General features: G+C 42.9%; 1 long non-coding RNA gene across 2 annotated transcripts in view; it reads right to left on the bottom strand.

Annotated features, from left to right (window-relative positions):
* Positions 1-10,094, bottom strand: part of LOC138745277 (uncharacterized) — a 29,281-nt gene extending 19,187 nt beyond the window's left edge. Inside the window, exon 1 of one of the 2 annotated variants that reach the window (XR_011346128.1) lies at positions 9,901-10,094. This is a non-coding gene — a long non-coding RNA (uncharacterized lncRNA). Of the gene's footprint in view, positions 1-9,045; positions 9,220-9,900 lie in introns of those variants that run through there. The other variant, XR_011346127.1, reaches the window with a different exon arrangement.
* Positions 10,095-18,407: the final 8,313 nt, after the last annotated feature.

Raw genomic sequence — 18,407 nt, forward strand, 5'->3', positions numbered from 1 at the left:
TGTAATTGCTGTGTTAAGTGTCAATCTCAGGAGGAAATTAAGTTTTGGCTCATTTCAATTTTGTGATCTTTAATGTTAAAGGACAATAATCCGATTGAAAGAAAGTGAATATTGGCATATATAAAGAAAATGAAGGTTGATCTTGCTTTTTTGCAAGGAACTCATTTGTCTGAGAAAGAACATATGAAATTGAAAAGAGATTGGGTCGGACATGTTTTTCATCTCCATTTAATTCCAAAGTCGAGGTGTTGCTACTTTGGTTCATAAGAAGGTACCGTTTCAGTTGGAATCATTCTCTGCCACATCATTTTCTCGAAGACAATCAAGATAACTGACCTGTTCATGGAGCACTGTGTCTAGACTCAGATTCACAAACTCACCTGGCAAGGTCAGCATACAGCCATTGACTAGCTCTACCACTAAACATCCATGATCTGCCCTAACAGCAGTAGGCATGCAAAGGAGAATCATGGGCAAATGTTTGCTCCATGTAGATGCATCGCCACCTGTTTTCGATTGTCAATGGAAACGCTCAAAGAAGCTGTTGGCCTGAAATGCTTAGCCATAATTCAGGTCATGCCCAGAGGATCAGTGAGAGCTCAGACCAATGCTGACTCGAACTGAGACCCTCGATCTGTTGTAATAGTGCCCAGAACACCAAAAGATGGAATCCAATGATCCACAAAAGCCCAAGCAATTGTCTCTGCAGAGATGCCGATGATAGGAATTTCATCCTGCCACCTGGTCGTCCAGTCCTCACATGTGAGCAGATAAGTACATTGCTGAGATGGCGGAAGTGGACCTTCCAAGCCACAAGGTGCACGTGCTGGAAATGGGAATCCAAAACAACAAAATCCCCCAGCTTGAATTTCATGTGCCTGGAGACTTAGGGTATTGAACCAGCAAGCGATTCCTTGCCCATAATCCAACATTCTGTTCAACATGAAACCAGATAAAAATCTTCCTTAACCAGTTTGATTGATGCTCTTCTACCAGGAAGAGATAGATTGTGAAGAGAAAATCTCTTGCCTCATAGCCACCACACAAACGGCAGAGTCCTTCCTGTTGGGGGAAAAAAAAATCACAAACCAACTTTTCACCTGATTCATCCAGGGGCACATCTTGAAGATGGAGACCAGAGTTGATCTGGTTTCACCTGATGAAATCGGCATCAGTGTGCCGTGCATGAGCCATGGCACTGAAATCGATGGCAATTGTTGGATGTAATGTCGCGCCTGGATAGGGCACCAGCCACAGCATTCGCTTTTGCTCAGATATGCTGTGTGTCCGATGAAAATTGTAGGATGAACTCCAAGTGCCAAATCTCTCTGCGCAAATAGAGATGTGTACTTCTACTTTCAGTATGCAGAAGAGGCTGGTGGTCTGTACAAATTGTGTAAGAATGACCTTCCAATAAAAAGCTGAAATATTGAATTGGAAATTTAGATTCATGAGAGAATTACAAATAAATTTATTTCAAAATTGTATCTACTATTTCAAGAGGAATCTCCAAACCCAGACTTGAATAAATCAAAAGAAAGATGGGAATTGCATTTGGGAACTGAAATTGACCCTTTTTGCTTGTCTGACATTTGTTGAGACAGTAATTAATATTTTTAATAGATTAGTTAATTACAAATTTATTCATCAATTATATTTAATGCTATATCAATTAATTTATTGCAATTTTTTCAAATTTATGTCTTAGATGTGGCACAGAAATTGGTACGTTTATACATTCTCTCTGGTTATGTCTCAAGGTGACATCATTTTGGAAAGATGTGGGCAAGTTTTTGGAACAAATTATAATAATGTTTCCCATCCACACCTGAGCATTTACTTTTGGGAAATGTATATGATTTGGAAGCCTAATTCAATTTCTCAAAGAACAATTAATTATTTTTATAAGTTGCATTGACAGTGGCCAGGAGATGTATAGCAATTCCATGGAAATCTGAATCCCATCTTAAAATTGATTGTGGGGAAATGCAAAATTGTATTCCCTTAGCAAAGGTGACGTATGATATTAACTGGGTATGATACATTATTCAAAATATGGAAACCATATTTAGATATGGGTTTGGATATCTAATGTATTTACTTCTCCACCCCACCACCACTTTTCATTAATCTTAATGGTTGAACCTTATCATGTTGGTTTAATTCTAATATTTTTTTAATGTCCTGCCTTTCCTTTTGGGAGGAAATAGTTATCACAGGAGCTTTGAACCTAGATCTGTTTTTTTTTTCATTATACTTTTCTTCTCTTCTCACTTTTATGGACAGTACAACCATTTATTTGTTATTCTATTTTGATCAATGTATCATTTGGATACGATTCTGGTATTATATTGTACTGTATACAAAACTATAAATTAAAAAAAAACTGAAATGTTTCACTGCGAGATAGATAGCTCAGAGTTCTTGCCCAAATGTACTATACTTTGCCTGAGCCGGTGACCGCTTGGCTGAAAAAAAACAGCGGAGGTTCCAATTGCCCACAGACTCGTTGTTCGAACACTGCTCCCACAGCACTGACAGATGCATCTGTGGTAAGAGAGCAAGATCTTGGGCATTTGATGTACAACCTTAGTGACATTTGTCAGAACAGTGTTCACATCATGGAAAGCATAAACAGGATGGTCTCCCAAAGATAATGTCTTTTTGAAGCAGAGATCAGATCCTTTGAGTCGTACAGCAAGAGGTGTAGTGGCATTCACCAGGAAACAGCAATAAAAATCCCTCATACCTCAAAACCATCACAACTGGCCAAACGTAACAGAGGGAGAAAATTCTCAAATTTCACGCACTTTCCATTCATCAGGCAAAATACCATGTGGCATAACTCTAGCTCCCAAAAATACAAGATCAGAAACACCAGAAACACTTTCCTGGGATTGATCACGGTACACCATTCCTCAAGCCTTAGAAACAATGAGATAGGGTGGCTCTTGTGCTCCGCTTCATCCACACTTACAACCAGATCTCCTCAATCAACACAAGCACCAAACAAACCCATGGACAGTGAGTTCGTGGTCCATGAAGCACTGGAATTTCTGAGCTGCATTCCATAGACCGAATGGTTTTCTCAGAAACACAAACATGCCGAACGGGAGCATCACTGCTGTCTTTGTGACATCCAAAGACTCAAATGGAATATAATAGTAAGTACGTTCTAGATCTATTTTGGCAAATGCAGATTTGCCATGGAGGTTTGCTGAGAAGTCTTGTCAATTTGGAATATTGTATCAGTCAGGCATGGTGGAATTGTTCAGGGGACGATCATCTCTGCAAGGCTGCCAATCTCTAGTTTGTTCAGAACCACATACAATCGTGAAGCCCAGCAGCTGTCAGATCTGTGGGCTAGGCACAATTCTTGCCATTCCAATTTTGAGATTTTAAGATAATCCGGGGTATTACAAGCCTGCGTCTCATAGACCCTGCCTTTATATGGTGGCTTATTGCATGTCTGCACACCATTATGATGGGGACACGAGGCGAGGAAAAGACTTGAGGAAGGCTTGGAAAGGGCAGGAGCCAGGTTGAAGGCTTGTCAGGCAGCAGATGGCATTGGAAGGACAATAAATGTAGTTCACTTGCATTCAAGAGCTGCAGTCCACACAACGGCATTTTGACAAATACATCACTGAAAAATGTGACAAGAAATTCTCTCCCAAAGTGGAACTGGCCACATTTACAACTGAAAACCCACCCAAAACGATGTGAAGCTGAAATGAAATGCAAGTGACCTCTGGGCATATTTGAATAAGAGAATCATTTGTAGCTGAATGAACACATGACATATTTGCAAATCTATGTTCCTCAGGAGTTGGAGGGACAGGCACCGCTCCAAAGTGACAGATAGTTTTGGAGTTTTACATAGAGATGCCAAACTAATAACCTATTCTAACAACTGCCTAGAATTGTTCCATTTTTCTCAGTTGCCTTCGATAATCTCTCCCAAATGAGGACAAAGGAACATCGAATCTGCTCCGTAAACTGAAACAAAACTATTTCTTGATTTAATACTCAGTGATCTGGCTTCCACTACTGTATGTGGCAGCGGTTCCACAGATCCACGACCCTCTGGCGAAACAATTTCTTCCTAATCTCTGTTTTATAGGATAACCTCTAATTTTCTTGTCCTCGATTCACCCACCAAGGGAACCATCTTACCCGCATCCACCCTTTCTAAACCTTTCAATACACAAAATCCCTCCATGAGATTTCTTCTTTAATTTCCTGTACTCCAATGAATACAACCCAAAAGCTGTCAAACACTCCTTGTACGTTATCCTTTGCATTTTGGGAATCATCCTAGTCATTCTCCTCTGCACCCTCTCCAACAACATCACATCCTTTCTCACATAGGGGGCCCAAAACTGCACACAGTACTTGAAATGAGGTCTCACCAGTGCCCCATAGAGCCTCATCAACACCTCTTTACTCTTGTACACTATTCCTCTTGAAATGAATGCCAACATAGCATTCGCTTTCTTCATAACCAATTTCACCTGGTTATTAACTTTTAGGCTTCCTTGCAAAAGGACACCCAGGTCCCTTTGCACATCCAAGGTCTGAATTTTCATCCCATCCAAATAGTATGCTTCCTGTTTATTTCCACTGCCAAAATGTACAACAGTAAATTTCTTGGTGTTAAATCTCATCTGCCATCATTTTGCCCAGTTTCCTAATCTGTTTATATCCTTCTGCAACTTTACGGTTTCTCCACTTCCTACTCTGTCCCCTATCTTGGTGACCTCCGCAAATTTGGCCACAAAACCATTTAAATCACAATCCAAATCATTAATTTATTTTTCCTTCGAATATATCTATCCTGCATTCCTTTTATTACTGCCACATGCCAATCCAGAATTGATCATGACTGAACCTGAACATGTTTATTGTGATAAACATCTTCTAATAAATGTTCTGGGTTTAATTTTTAAAAATGTTGTTGTGGTTCCTCTTCATCAACTGTTTGGAAGCTGAATTCAGAAAATTTTCCAAATATTTTTTCAGCAATAATTCTGTGGTACAGAGGATTATTCATCTTTCCTAGAGGTTAAATGTTGCATTTTGATTTTGTTGACTCAACTGAACATTGTACAAGGTGAAGGCTGATTAAAATGGATTCAGTAATGATGGCCTTCAAACTTTGCATTTTTGCTGTGGCTTGAATGACAAACTGCTGTTTCTACAGGAAATTAACTCATGGAAATGTTCTAAATACATGAATTGGAGATAGACCTTTGTGAAAAGTATATTGCCCATCAGCAACAATCCTTGAAAAGAGATGAATCATCACCCAACAGAGCAGCCCAGGAATAGGCCATTTGGTGAACAATGTCTGTGGTGACCATGATGTTCATTTAAATTAATCCCATGTGTCAGCACATGGTCCATACACATCACCCATTCCCTCTTGTTCATGTGCCCAACCAAATGCCTCTTAAATCGTGGCGATTTCACCACTATCCTGGCCATGTGGGCCAGACCCCCACCGCATTGTGCAAAACCCTGCCTCACTTGTCTCCTTTTCCCCTCTCATGTTCAATATAGGGATCGTAGTATTTTTACATCTCCCACGGGGGCCGGGAAAGAAGAAATCTGTCTTCTCCAGGACTACAATAATTGGATAAATTTCAACCAGGTCATCTCTCACCCTCCAATGCTCCAAAGAAAAGTATCCAAATTTGTCCAACTTCTCCTCAGAGCCAATGCTCTATCCCAAGCAAATCCCAGATGAATTCCTTTTGTCATGCAGCAACTAGAATTGCAGAAAATACTCAAAATGTGGCCTAATCACATTTAATACTTAATGCCCTGCTCAATGAAGAATACTTTCTTTAACACCCTACACTTGTGTTGCCACTTTCAAGGAGCTCACGCTTGTACCCCAAGATCCCTCTATGCAACAGTATGACAAGTCCTCTCGAAGAGCAAGACACGTCCAGATTAAACTCCATCTGCCATTTCTCTGCCCACATTTAAAAGTTATCGGTTTGGAAGGGAGAATACGAGGGGAACTCGGTGAATCAGCAGGAGAGAGAGTGAAACCTGTGGAGGGGGGAAGTGGTGGACAGGTTACATGATTTTGGAAAATTCCATATGCATACTATCGAGTCACAAATGCAATAAGAGATGGTTCCTCTGGATTTGACCTCACCCTGACAATGGAGGAGGCAGAAGACAAAGGTCAGTGTGAGAATGGAATGGAATTTAAAACGGCTTGTGACCATGAGCCAAGATGGCCATTGTGATCAAATTGGAGGTGCTCAGCCAATCTGTCATTTACTCTGCATTGGGTTTCCTGCCACAGAGAGAACAGACATGGTTGGAGGAGGTGATTGTGAAACTTTACCCTGCATGAGAATCCCTCGATGGTGGTAAATGATGTAGATTGCAGGAGAAAATGACCGAGGAGGGGGAGGAATTAGGAGTCTGTAATTAGTTGAAAGATCTTACTGCAAGATTCATCAACAACGAGTAGTAAAGTAGCTTCAGTCTATTCTCCCTCTCAGAAAGATTTAGTTAATAAACAAAACAATATTTCAGCACAGCCAGGGGCAAAAGGTCTCTTAATTTATTCTTACAATCAACAGACTTTGAAATTACCCACCGTAAATGCCTCAAAATTCAATTCACTTCTGGTGGAAGTATAAGAGCCAGTGGCTTGCTTAATCAGATTAGCCTATTCTGAGTTTCCATTTTGACTTTCACACCATCAAATGCAAGCCCCAGTTTTGTTCCCCAACTATTTTCTATCCTTACCCTCTTTGCAATCTCATCTACCTGAAATTGGAACAAATAACAGCCAATTTTGCCATGTATAAATCAAAATAATTTACCCACAGTTTCACATCACTGTAGCCACTGAGGGATAACTTGTGCCCATCAGGAAACTGCACCACCCACTACAGGGTGCTATTTACCTTGGTGTTAATGACTCTTTTCCAGTGTTACTTTCAGACATAATGACATATTCAACATGCACAATATTTATTTTCTTACTGACCAGAACTATAAAGCATTGTGTGAAAAGGTAAAAAACTCAAGTCAACCAGGAGATACAAATTTCTGACTGCAATGTTGCTGCCCAAATTTGCTACATTATTGAAGTCTCACAGAGCTTACAACAGATATTCAAATCAAGCAATAACAGAAATAACAGATATTACGGCACGGTACAAGCCCTTTGACCCACGATGTTTTGTTGATCTTGATATTTCTAACAAAAAAAAAACCCTGTAGCAGCTACTGCGGTAGATGCTACTAAATAAAGGAAAACACATACAAAGGTAGTCAACTCAAGACTGGTTTATTGCAGACATACAGACCTTTTATTCCCTGCCTCTCAATGAGAACATTAGTGAACACCTGGTCCAGAGGACCAGCAGGTTAAAGCTACCAGCCATTTGTGCCCCGTGCCTTTAGGCAGGGGCTTCATCAGATCCACTCACTGTACTTTGGTGCCCAGCACTGTTAGCCTGCGACGTGTCAGGTAAGTCTGTGAACTGACGGTGGCATTGCGTCCGCTACAACCCTGTTTTTCTTTCACCCATGTAAACCTGTCTTAGAGTCTCTTAAATGCACCTTACGTGATATTGTAATGGATAAATATATTTGGAGAATTTGGTAATATTTGGGATTTTGGTAAGATTTAGAGTAGGTTACATACATACACACACATATATTATAAAACATTTTATTTGAAAGACTGAAGAAATATTGAAGATCTCTGGAGAAAGTTATTCACATTCACAAGTTGGTGTTAGTCGAACTGATGTCATAAAATGAATGACCATTGTTTGGAAATGGAGCCAGGATGGCTACAAGTACTTTTCTGCAGGGTGCTTAGAGGAAAGTCACACGTGGGTTTTGTTTATCTAACAACAGCTTGAGCAGAAGAAAGAACTCCTGTTGTTTGGAATAAGAGGAATGGAACTATGTAATAGCTTGCAAAAAGAAGTTACCATCTGGAAAATCCTGATGGGGCAAGTTTCCTCAGCCAGACATTGAGGTGACTAATGAAGGTACCTCAGTTGTGGAAATCCTGGAACAACAAATCTCTAAAAACCCTACAAGAACCTTCCTGAGCAGGAAACATTTACCTTTCGAGCACCAAAACCTGGTGAAATTTAGAAACGTTTAATTCTGTGCACAGCAGAAGAATTGCTTGCATCCAGATAACTTGGAAGAAGGAGAAGTGAGATTGAACAATATCTGCTTAGATAATGACATTGGGAATGTTCAAAGTAGGAAATGGGTTCTACCAGCAGGAGTTTCTATTTGATAAAAAATATTGATAGGTGGCTGGCAACATACGTTTCTTAAAAATTAATACTCTACCCTCTCCCTCCCTAAACCACATTCAGCCCCATGACATCTTTCCACATTGCATTACTGGGACCATCAAGGACCTGACCCATTTCCCATCTCTCCTTGCAATGCCAATATGGCAGCTGCCATTAAGAACTGACAAATCATATGCAAGATGAACATCATCATGACATCCTGCTTAAAAAGAAGGGTCAACAAACCTTCCTAATTTTGTCACTACATTTTTATTTCGATTCCCATGGGGCATGAGCAAAAAATGTCCCATCCATTGGCTCGCCAAATTATGAGTAAAATCATGATCCCTGTTCAAGAAAACCCATAACCTTCAATGGTACACAGATAATCTAGGAAGAATTCTGTAATAAAGTTGAATGAAACATTGAAAGAATTTCCCGCTTATAAACACTGAGATTGTAGCATGCCAAGTGACCAGGTGAGCAATAAGAGGCCAAATCACTGCCACACTCGGATAGTCCAAGATGGCACGGACTCCCCTTCACTGACGAGAAGGAGCCCACTCCTAGCACCATGTATGGGCTGAGGAGCCCTCCACTTCCACGTAGAGGCAGACAGCTGGAGAGTGACGCCATGACACAATGACGTAAATCGGGAAGTCAGGGAGTACGTCACCAGAAGTGGGTGGGCCAGCGAGCACATGTGGGGAATTTAAAACAGTAAAGCCAGTCTTTGGTTTACTCTCACCTTGGGTGGATGTCTCTTTATTTGGTAGCGCTGCCACAGCAGATGCTACAAGGCGATAACTTCTTACTTGCTGCAACCAAACAGGTCTGCATGATACACCAACCTAAATAGAAAACATGTCCAGAAATCCCAGAGATCATAAATTCAAAAGGATTGGTGAAATCTTTACCCTGTATTTTTAACACCAAAGTCCCTATATTTTTAAGCCATTCGGACAAGTAACTGAGAAACATTACATTTTAAACACATGGTACGTCAGGATCAGAAGGATTGGAGCATTATTGTTCAAGAGACACAACTTTTAAAATAATAACATCTAACTTTATGAAGAATGTGATACTACAACAGGAACAACGGATGGAATCAAACACATTCTATGAACATTTGGAAGCAAAAAAAAAATGGATTGGTTTTCCATCCCTTCCTAAGCGACCCAATGACCCCGACAAGTCCTTCCCGACTTGCGACCGCAATGGAACCCAAAAGTTCAGTCAGATACCACAATGGTCGCAAGTCGGAGTTCCCCCCCCGTGCGAGGAGCCCTGAAGTCTTAGAGTGTATTTTTAAAATAAAATGATTTTCAAAGGTGAACAGAGACACGGGACAGGTAAAACCCAAAATGTGCGGATTGACTTTGGGACTCAGTGTCTCAGGGTCCATCGGTTGGGGAAGCCATCTTAATTTCAGTGCGCATGCGCGACTTGTGGCTTTGCTGAGTGGCCCGTCAGTCGGCACGTGCCTATTAGCCGCACATGCGCAAACCCAACTCCAAGTCGCAAATCCACCGCGCATGCGCCAACCAGACTTCCAAAACTTCTTCTTGCCCCTCCCCCACCCCTTCCCGCTGCCAGTTACCCCACGGCCTCCGGCCTCGCCCTGTCGGCGCCATCAGGCCTCGCACCGACGCCTCGGCTCCACTCAAACACCCCGCCGGTACCGGCCGCTCCCGGGTGGGGCCCGGAGGGCTGCCGGTCGCCCGTTTTCCCTGGACCGCGCGGCTGAGGAAGGTCCCGGCGCCTCCGCCAATTTCCTCCCATTCGCGCCCGCGGAGACGCGACGGACCCCGAGCAGATGACGTCGCCGCCAACGTCCCGCCTCCTCACAGCAAGAGCCAATCAGCCCGCGAACCCACCCATCAATCCAACCCGACCCCAGCGTCTCATCCAATAGCGGCCTCACCGAATCAATCCTTGACTCGCGCAACTACTTGTCCTGGTGAATGTCTATTGCTGCTGGGTTTTGGGGTCCTTTGGGCTCATAACACCATAGTCTGGTGACGTACATGGACCTCCTTCACACTCCATCCATTTTGGATCCCCACATGAATAGGGAAACTGCTCTGGTAACTGCCAGGGCAGAGGTGTGTGAGATGGGCCTGGTGGGAGATGGGGGTTTGGAGAAGGGCCTGGTGGGTGACAGGGGACAGTATTGGGGATGAACCCAGAGGATGGAGACCACCCCCGGAGCTCCGGTTCACCAATGGGTCACTCACCTTGGCCCACGGTCGTGCGTTGATCTGCGGGAATGTGAATTAGATGCAGTTGAGGTTCATCTCCCGGCTCTGCTCCCTGGTTGAGGTCCCCAACACCTGTTGGGACAGAAACCACTTTCACCACTGGCTCGGGGTGGAGCAACAGGAGGGTGACAAGGGGAGGGGATGCAATGTATGCGTACCAGGTCAGGGACATGGGACGAGCCCAAGAACTGGAGTGGTGGTGAAGGCTGAAATCTTAGGGGCATTTAAAAGGCTCACCAAGTGTCACAATTTCCCAATAACCGATCGGCTGCTTAGACTTTAAGAAATGTCTTCAATGAAAATGAAATATCCTTGGAATTCTCTACCCTATTGAATGTGACTGTGCACCTGGCTGGAGGTATTTGGACATACTATATAAACCTTGCTAAGTACCAGTGCAGGTTGGAAACGTTCGACTTCCTTGGGGGTCAAATCAACAGGCACGGAACTAAACCCTGCTTGAAAAGGTAGAGGTTGTTCAGTGCTTCCCCAAACCCCACATAATGAAGGGGCTGCAAGAATTCACTGGTACCATTAATTTTTATCACCGATTGATACCGGTAGTGGCCCACATCATGCGGAGAAAGGTAAAAACATTACCTGGGACAATGAGGATTTGGAGGCATTCCAGAAGGCCAAGGACGCACTGGCCAACACAACCCTTGTGGTACACGCCAGGCCAGAGACACCCACCACTCTCACAGTAGATGCTTCCAGCACAGCAGTAGGGGGTGCACTGGAGCAATTCATCGAAGGGGAATGGCAGCCTCTGTCCTTCTTTAGCAGACACCTCTGGCCACCTGAACTCAAATGCAGTGTCTTTGACTGAGAGCAATTGGTGCTGTACCTGGCAGTCAGGCACTTAAAGTATTTTTGGAAGGTAGACAATTCAGTGTCTTCATGGACTAGAAGCCATTAACTTTTGCCTTCCATAAAGTGTTGGACCTGTGGTCGGCCAAGCAGCAGCGACTCCTCTCATATGAGTCTGAGTTCACTACAGACATTCAACACATCGTGGGTGATGCACTGCCCCACCCCCGCAATCAAGTCTGACCAGGCCCTGTCCCAGTGAAAAGACTATTTAGCCCTCGGCAGGGGACAGCAGGATGACCCTGATATTCTTGCAAGCAAGACAGCAGTGTCCAGGCTCAGGCTGGAGGATGTTAACATCGACCCTGGTAAGTAGACGCTCCTCTGCGGCATTCCAATTTGCAAATCCCACCTCATTGTGCCGACAGCATGGAGATGGCAGTTTTATGATGAGGTGCACAACCTGACGCACCCGGCCATCAGTACTGTCAAAATGGTGGTCAATAGGTTTGTCTTGCTGAGCCTTCAGAAACAGGTTGTCAGTGGGCCAAGGCCTGTACACTCTGTCAGATGACCAAAATGCAGACATACGTGAAGGCACCACCCCAGACATTCGAGCCAGCATCACATAGGTTCAGCCACATCTACAATGACATTGTGGGGTCACTTCCGGCCTCCCGCGGGATGAGTTACCTACTCACCATGATTGACTGCTCCATGAGGTTCCCCGAGGCGGTCCAGCTGGCTGACACAACCACTTGTGTCCTCCATTAAATTGGAAGCGGTAATAAATATGAAGGAAAGTTTGATAATAAATAGTCTCCCTTGCAGTTGGGGTACAATGTATTTCTTAAGATCAGAGGAATCCTGGAGCCAAGACAAAGTGATCCTGTGTTTCCCAAGGATTTGATTGAGTTGTTGGGGTAGTTGAAAGTGAAAGGTCCGAAAGGTCTCCTGCTCCTTCCACTGCCTTTGTGTTCTGTCTTGCGATGCTGATTGGGTTCACCTGTGTGTTCGCTCAATCGCTCGCTGATTGGTTGCTTCAGTTGCGCGAGCCAATGGGCTGATTCGGTGAGGCTGCTATTTGATTGGACGCTGAAGTCGGGTTGGATTGATGGGCGGATTCGCAGGCTGATTGGCTTGTGCTGTGGGGAGGCGGGACGTTTGCGGCGGCATCGTCTGCTCAGGTTCCGTCGTGTCTCCGCTGGCCCAACGGGAAGAAGTTGGCGGCGGCGCCGGGATCCACAGCCGCGTGGTCCAGGGAAAACGGGCAACCAGCAGCCCGCTGGGCCATACCCGGGATCGGCCGGTATCAGCGGGGTGTTTGGGTGAAACTGAGGCGTCGGTGCGAGGCCTGATGGTGTCGATAGGGCGAGGCTGGAGGCCGCGGTGTTACTTGCAGCGGGAGGGGGCGCGGAACGTGATTGGCAAGTCTAGTTGGCGCATGCTTGATGAGTTTGCGCATATCTTGCAGATACGCATGTGCCGATTGAGGGCCACGAAGTGAACTGTTTGCGCAAGCGCCAACTGACGTCTGGCGCATGCGTACAGATATTAAGATGGCTGCCCCAGCCAATGGACCCTGAGTCACAAAGTCAGTCCGTACATTTTGGGTCTTTTGTGCCCTGTGTCTCTGTTCTCGTTTGTCAAATCATTTGATTTTAAAAATAGGCTCTAAGACTTCAGGGGTCCTCACACGCGGTCAAAACCCCAACTTGCGACCATCGTGGGCACCCTCCCAGGACGCGACCATTGTGGTACTACGGTCGCAGGTCGGTGAGGACCTGTCGGGGTCATTGGGTCGCTTTGGAAGAGATGGAAAACCAATTCGTTTTTCTTTGCTTCCCAATGCTCATAGAATGTGTCTGATTCCACCCGTTTTTCCTGTTGTTGTATCACATTCTTCATAAAGTTAGATGTTATTTTTTAAAGTTGTGTCACTTGAACAATAATGCTCCAATCCTTCTGATCTTGACGTACCATGTGTCTAAAATGTAATTTTTCTCAGTTACTTGTCCAAATGCCTTGAAAAATATAGGGACTTTGGTGTTATTTTGGCCACATTTCGAGTGTTTTCTGCAATTCTAGTTGCTGCATGACAAAAGGAGTTTATCAGGGGGTTGCTTGGGATAGAGCATTGGGTCTGAGGAGAGAATAGTTTGGATAGTTTTCTCTGGAGCATTGGAAGCTGAGTGATGACCTGGTTGAAATTTATCCAATTATTGTAGTCCTGGAGAAGGTAGATTTCTTCTTCCCCCTCCCCTGTGGGAGATGTAAAAATACTACGATGCCTATATTGAACATGAGAGGGGAAAAGGAGAGAAGTGAGGCAGGTTTTTGCACAGTGCGGTGGGAGTCTGGTCCACGCTGCCAGGATAGTGGTGAAATCACCACGATTTAAGAGGGTTTTGGTTGGGCACATGAACAAGAGGGAATGGGTGATGTGTATGGACCATGTGCTGACAGATGGGATTAATTTAAATGAGCATCATGGTCACCACAGACATTGTTCACCAAATGTCCTATTCCTGGGCTGCTCTGTTGGGTGATGATTCATCTCTTTTCAAGGATTGTTGTCGATGGGCAGTAAACATTTCACAGAGGTCTATCTCCAATGAATGTATTTAGAACATTTCCATGAGTTAATTCCCTGTAGAAACAGCAGTTTATCATTCAAGCTGTGTAGCCACAGCAATAATGCAAAGTTGAAGGCCATCATTACTGAATCCATTTTAATCGGCCTTCACCTTGTACAATGTTCAGTTGAGACAACAAAATCAAAATGCAACTTTTAACCTCTAGGAAAGATGAGTAATCCTCTGTACCACAGAATTATTGCTGAAAAAATATTTGGAAAATTTTGTGAATTCAGCTTCCAAAAAGGTGATGAAAAGGAACCACAACATAATTTAAAAAAATTAAACCCAGAACATTTATTCGAAGATGTTAATGACCAGGTGAAATTAGTAATGAAGAAAGCGAATGCTATGTTGGCATTCATTTCAAGAGAAATATGTACAAGAGTAAAGAGGTGTTAATGAGGCTCTATGGGGCACAGGTGAGACCTCATTTTGAGTCTTGGTGCAGTTTTGGGCCCCCTATCTGAGAAAGGATGTAATGTTGTTGGGGAGGGTGCAGAGGAGAATGACGAGAATGATTCCCAGAATGCAAAATATAATGTATGAGGAGTGTTTGACAGCTCTTGTGTTATATTCATTGGGATATCGGAAATTAAAGAAGAAATCTCATGGAGACATTTTTTATTTTGAAAGGTTTAGATAGGGTGGATGCGGGTAAGATGTTTCCCTTGGTGGGTGAATCGATGACAAGAAAATTAGAGGTTATCCATCCAAAACAGAGATTGGGAAGAACTTCTTTTGCCAGAGGGTCATGGAGCTGTGGAACTTAATGCCTCATACAGTAGTGGAAGCCAGATCACTGGGAGTATTCAAACAAGAAATAGACAAGTATCTCGTTAGTGAGGGCATGAAGGGATATGGGGAAAAGGGTGGAAATTGGAAGGAGTGTAGAGTAGCTCAGTGTGTATTTATGGAGCAGGCTCAATGGGCCTGGTGGCATGGTTCTCCTCCTTTGTTTTGGGATCTTGTTCTCATTTGAGAGAGATTATCGAAGGCAACTGAGAAAAATGGAAACATTCGAGGCAATTGTTGGAGTAGGTTATTTGTTTGCCATCTCTATGTAAAAGTTCAAAATTTTCTGTCAGTTTCGATCGGTGCCGGTCCCTCCAATCCTTGATGAACATAGTCTTTCTAATATGTCATGTGTTCTTTCAGCTACAAATGATTCTCTTATTCAAACATGGCCAGAGGTTACTCATGCTTCATTTTAGTCTTGCCATCTTTTTGGGTAGTTTTTCAGTTGTAAATGTGGCAAATTCCATTTTGGGAGTGAATTTCTTGTCACATTTTTCCATGATGTATTTGAAAAAACGTTGTGTGGACTGCAGCTCTTGAATGCAAGTGAGCTGCATTTGTTGTCCTTCCAATGCCACCTGCTGCCTGACAAACCTTCAACCTGATTCCTGCCCTTTCCAAGCCTTACTCGTGTTTTCCTTGCCTCATGACCCCATCGTAACGGTGTACAGACATGCAATAAGCCACCATATAAAGGCAGGGTCTGAGACGCAGGCTTCTAATACCCCCAGATTATCTTAAAATCGCAAGATTGGATTGGCAAGAGTTGGGCATATTCCACAGATCTGACAGCTGCTGGGCTTCACGGTTGCATATGGTTCTGAAAAAAACTAGGGATTGGCGGCCTTGCAGAGATGATCGTCCCCTGAACAATTCCACCGTGCCTGACTGATACAATATTCCAAATTTACAAGACTTCTCAGCAAACCTCCACAGCAAATATGCATTTGCCAAAATAGATCTAGTACCTACTTACTATTAGATTCAATTTGAGTCTCCGGATGTCACGAAGACAGCAGTGATGCTCCCATTCAGCATTCAGTCTATGAAATGCAGCTCAGACATTCCAGTGGTTTATGGACCACTAATTCACTGGCCTTGGGTTTTTTTGGTGCTTGTGTTGATCGATCAGATCCTGGTTGTAAGTGTGGATGAAGAGGAGCACAAGAGCCACCTTATCTCATTGTTTTCAAGACCTGAGGAATGTGGCATCGTGATCAATCCCAGGAAAATGTTTCTGGTGCTTCTGATCTTGTATTTTTGGGACCTAGAGTTATGCAACATGGTATTTTGCCTGATGAATGGGAAATGCGTGAATTTTGAGAATTTCTTCCCGCCATTAAGGTTGGCCAGTTGTGATGGTTTTTAAGTTGGAGGAATTTTTATTGCTGTTCCCTGGTGAATGCCACAGCATCTCTATTACCTCTTGCTGAATGACTCAAAGGATCTGATGCCTGTTTCAAAAAGACCTTAACTTTGAAAGACGATGCCGTGTATGCTTTCCATGATGTGAACACTGTTCTTACAAAGGCCACTAAGCTTGTACATCAAATGCCCAAGGCCTTGCTCTCTTACCACAGATGCATCTGTCAGTGCTGTGGGACCAGTGTTCGAACAACGAGTCTGTGGGCAATTGGAAACTTTGACATTTTTTTTCCAGCCAAGTGGTCACCAGCTCAGGAAAATATAGTACATTTCAGCAAGAACTCTTAGCTATCTATCTCGCAGTGAAATATTTCAGTTTTTAAAAAAAATATATGTATAGTTTTGTATACAGTTCAATATAATTATAGAATCGTATCCAAATGAAACTTACAATTATGAAAATAGAATAAAAAAAATAAATGGTTGAACTGTATAGAAAAGTGAGAAGAGAAAAAAGTATAAAAGATAAAAAATACAGATCTAGGTGCAAAGCTACTGTGATAACTATTCCCTCCCAAAAGGAAAGGCAGGATATTAATAAAATAGTAGAATGAAACCAACATGATAAGTTTCAACCATTAAGATTAAAGAAAAGTGGTGGTGGGGTGGAGAAGTGAATACATTAGATATCCAAACCCATATCTAAATATGGTTTCCAAACTTTGAAGTATGTATCATACCCAGTTCGAATATTATAAGTCACCTTTGCTAAGGGAATACAATTTTGCATTTCCCCACAATCAATTTTAAGATGGGATTCAGATTTCCATGGAATTGTTATACAAATCCTGGTAACTGCCAATGCGACATAAAAATAATTAATTGTTCTTTGAGAAATTGAATTAGGCTTCCAAATCATATACATTTCCCAAAAGTAAAAGCTCAGGTGTTAATGGTAAACATTATGATAATTTGTTCCAAATACTTGCCCACATTTTTCCAAAATGATGTCATCTTGAGATATCTCCAGATATAATGTATAAATGTACCAGTTTATGTGCCAATCTAAAATATGAATTTGAAAAATTAGGAATAAATTAATTGTTGTAGCTTTAAATATAACTGATGAATAAAGTTATAATTAACTAATCTATCAAAAACAATAATTATTGTCCCAACAAACGTCAGACCAGCAAAAAGAGTCAATTTCAGTTCCCAAATCCAATTCCCATCCTTCTTTTGATTTATTCAAGTTTGGATTTGGAGATTCCTCTTGAAATAGTAGATACAATTTTGAAATAAATTTCTTTGTAATTCTCTCATGAATCCCATTTTCTAATTCGATATTTCAGTTTTTTATTGGAAGGTCATTCTTTGACCATTTGTACAGACCACCAGCCTCTTCTGCATACTGCAAGTAGAAGCACACATCTCTATTTGCCCAGAGAGATTCGGCATTTGGACTTCATCCTACAATTTTCATTGGACACACAGCACATCTGAGGAAAAGTGAATGCTGTGGCTGGTGCCCTATTCAGGCTTGACATTACATAAAACTACTGCCATCGATTTCAGTGCCATGGCTCATGCACGGCACACTGATGCCGATTTCATCCAGTGAAACCAGATCAACTCTGGTCTCCATTTTCAAGATGTGATGCTGGATTGTGATTTTTTTTCCCCCAACAGAAAGGACGAGGCTGTTTGTGTGGGTGGCTATGAGGCAGGAGATTTTCTCTTCACAATCTATCTCTTCCTGGTAGAAGAGCATCAATCAAACTGGTTAAGGAACATCTTACCTGGCTTCGTGTTAAACAGAATGTTGGATTATGGGCAAGGACTTGCTTGCTAAGTCAACGCCCTAAAGTCTCCAGGCACATGAAATTCAAGCTGGGGGATTTTGTTGTTTTGGATTCCCATTTCCAGCACATGCACCTTGTGGCTTGGAAGGTCCACTTCCGCCATCTCGGCAATGTACTTCTCTGCTCACGGGTGAGGACAGGACTACCAGGTGGAAGGATGAAATTCCTATCATCGGCATCTCTGCAGAGACAATTGCTTGGGCTTTTGTGGATCATTGGATTCCATCTTTTGGTGTTCTGGGCACAATTACAACAGATCGAGGGTCTCAGTTCGAGTCAGCATTGGTCTGAGCTCTCACTGATCCTCTGGTCACTACCTGAATTACGGCTAAGCATTTCAGGCCAACAGCTTCTTTGAGCATTTTCATTGACGAT

Source organism: Narcine bancroftii, chromosome 11, assembly GCF_036971445.1.
Source record: "Narcine bancroftii isolate sNarBan1 chromosome 11, sNarBan1.hap1, whole genome shotgun sequence".
Taxonomy (NCBI): domain Eukaryota; kingdom Metazoa; phylum Chordata; class Chondrichthyes; order Torpediniformes; family Narcinidae; genus Narcine; species Narcine bancroftii.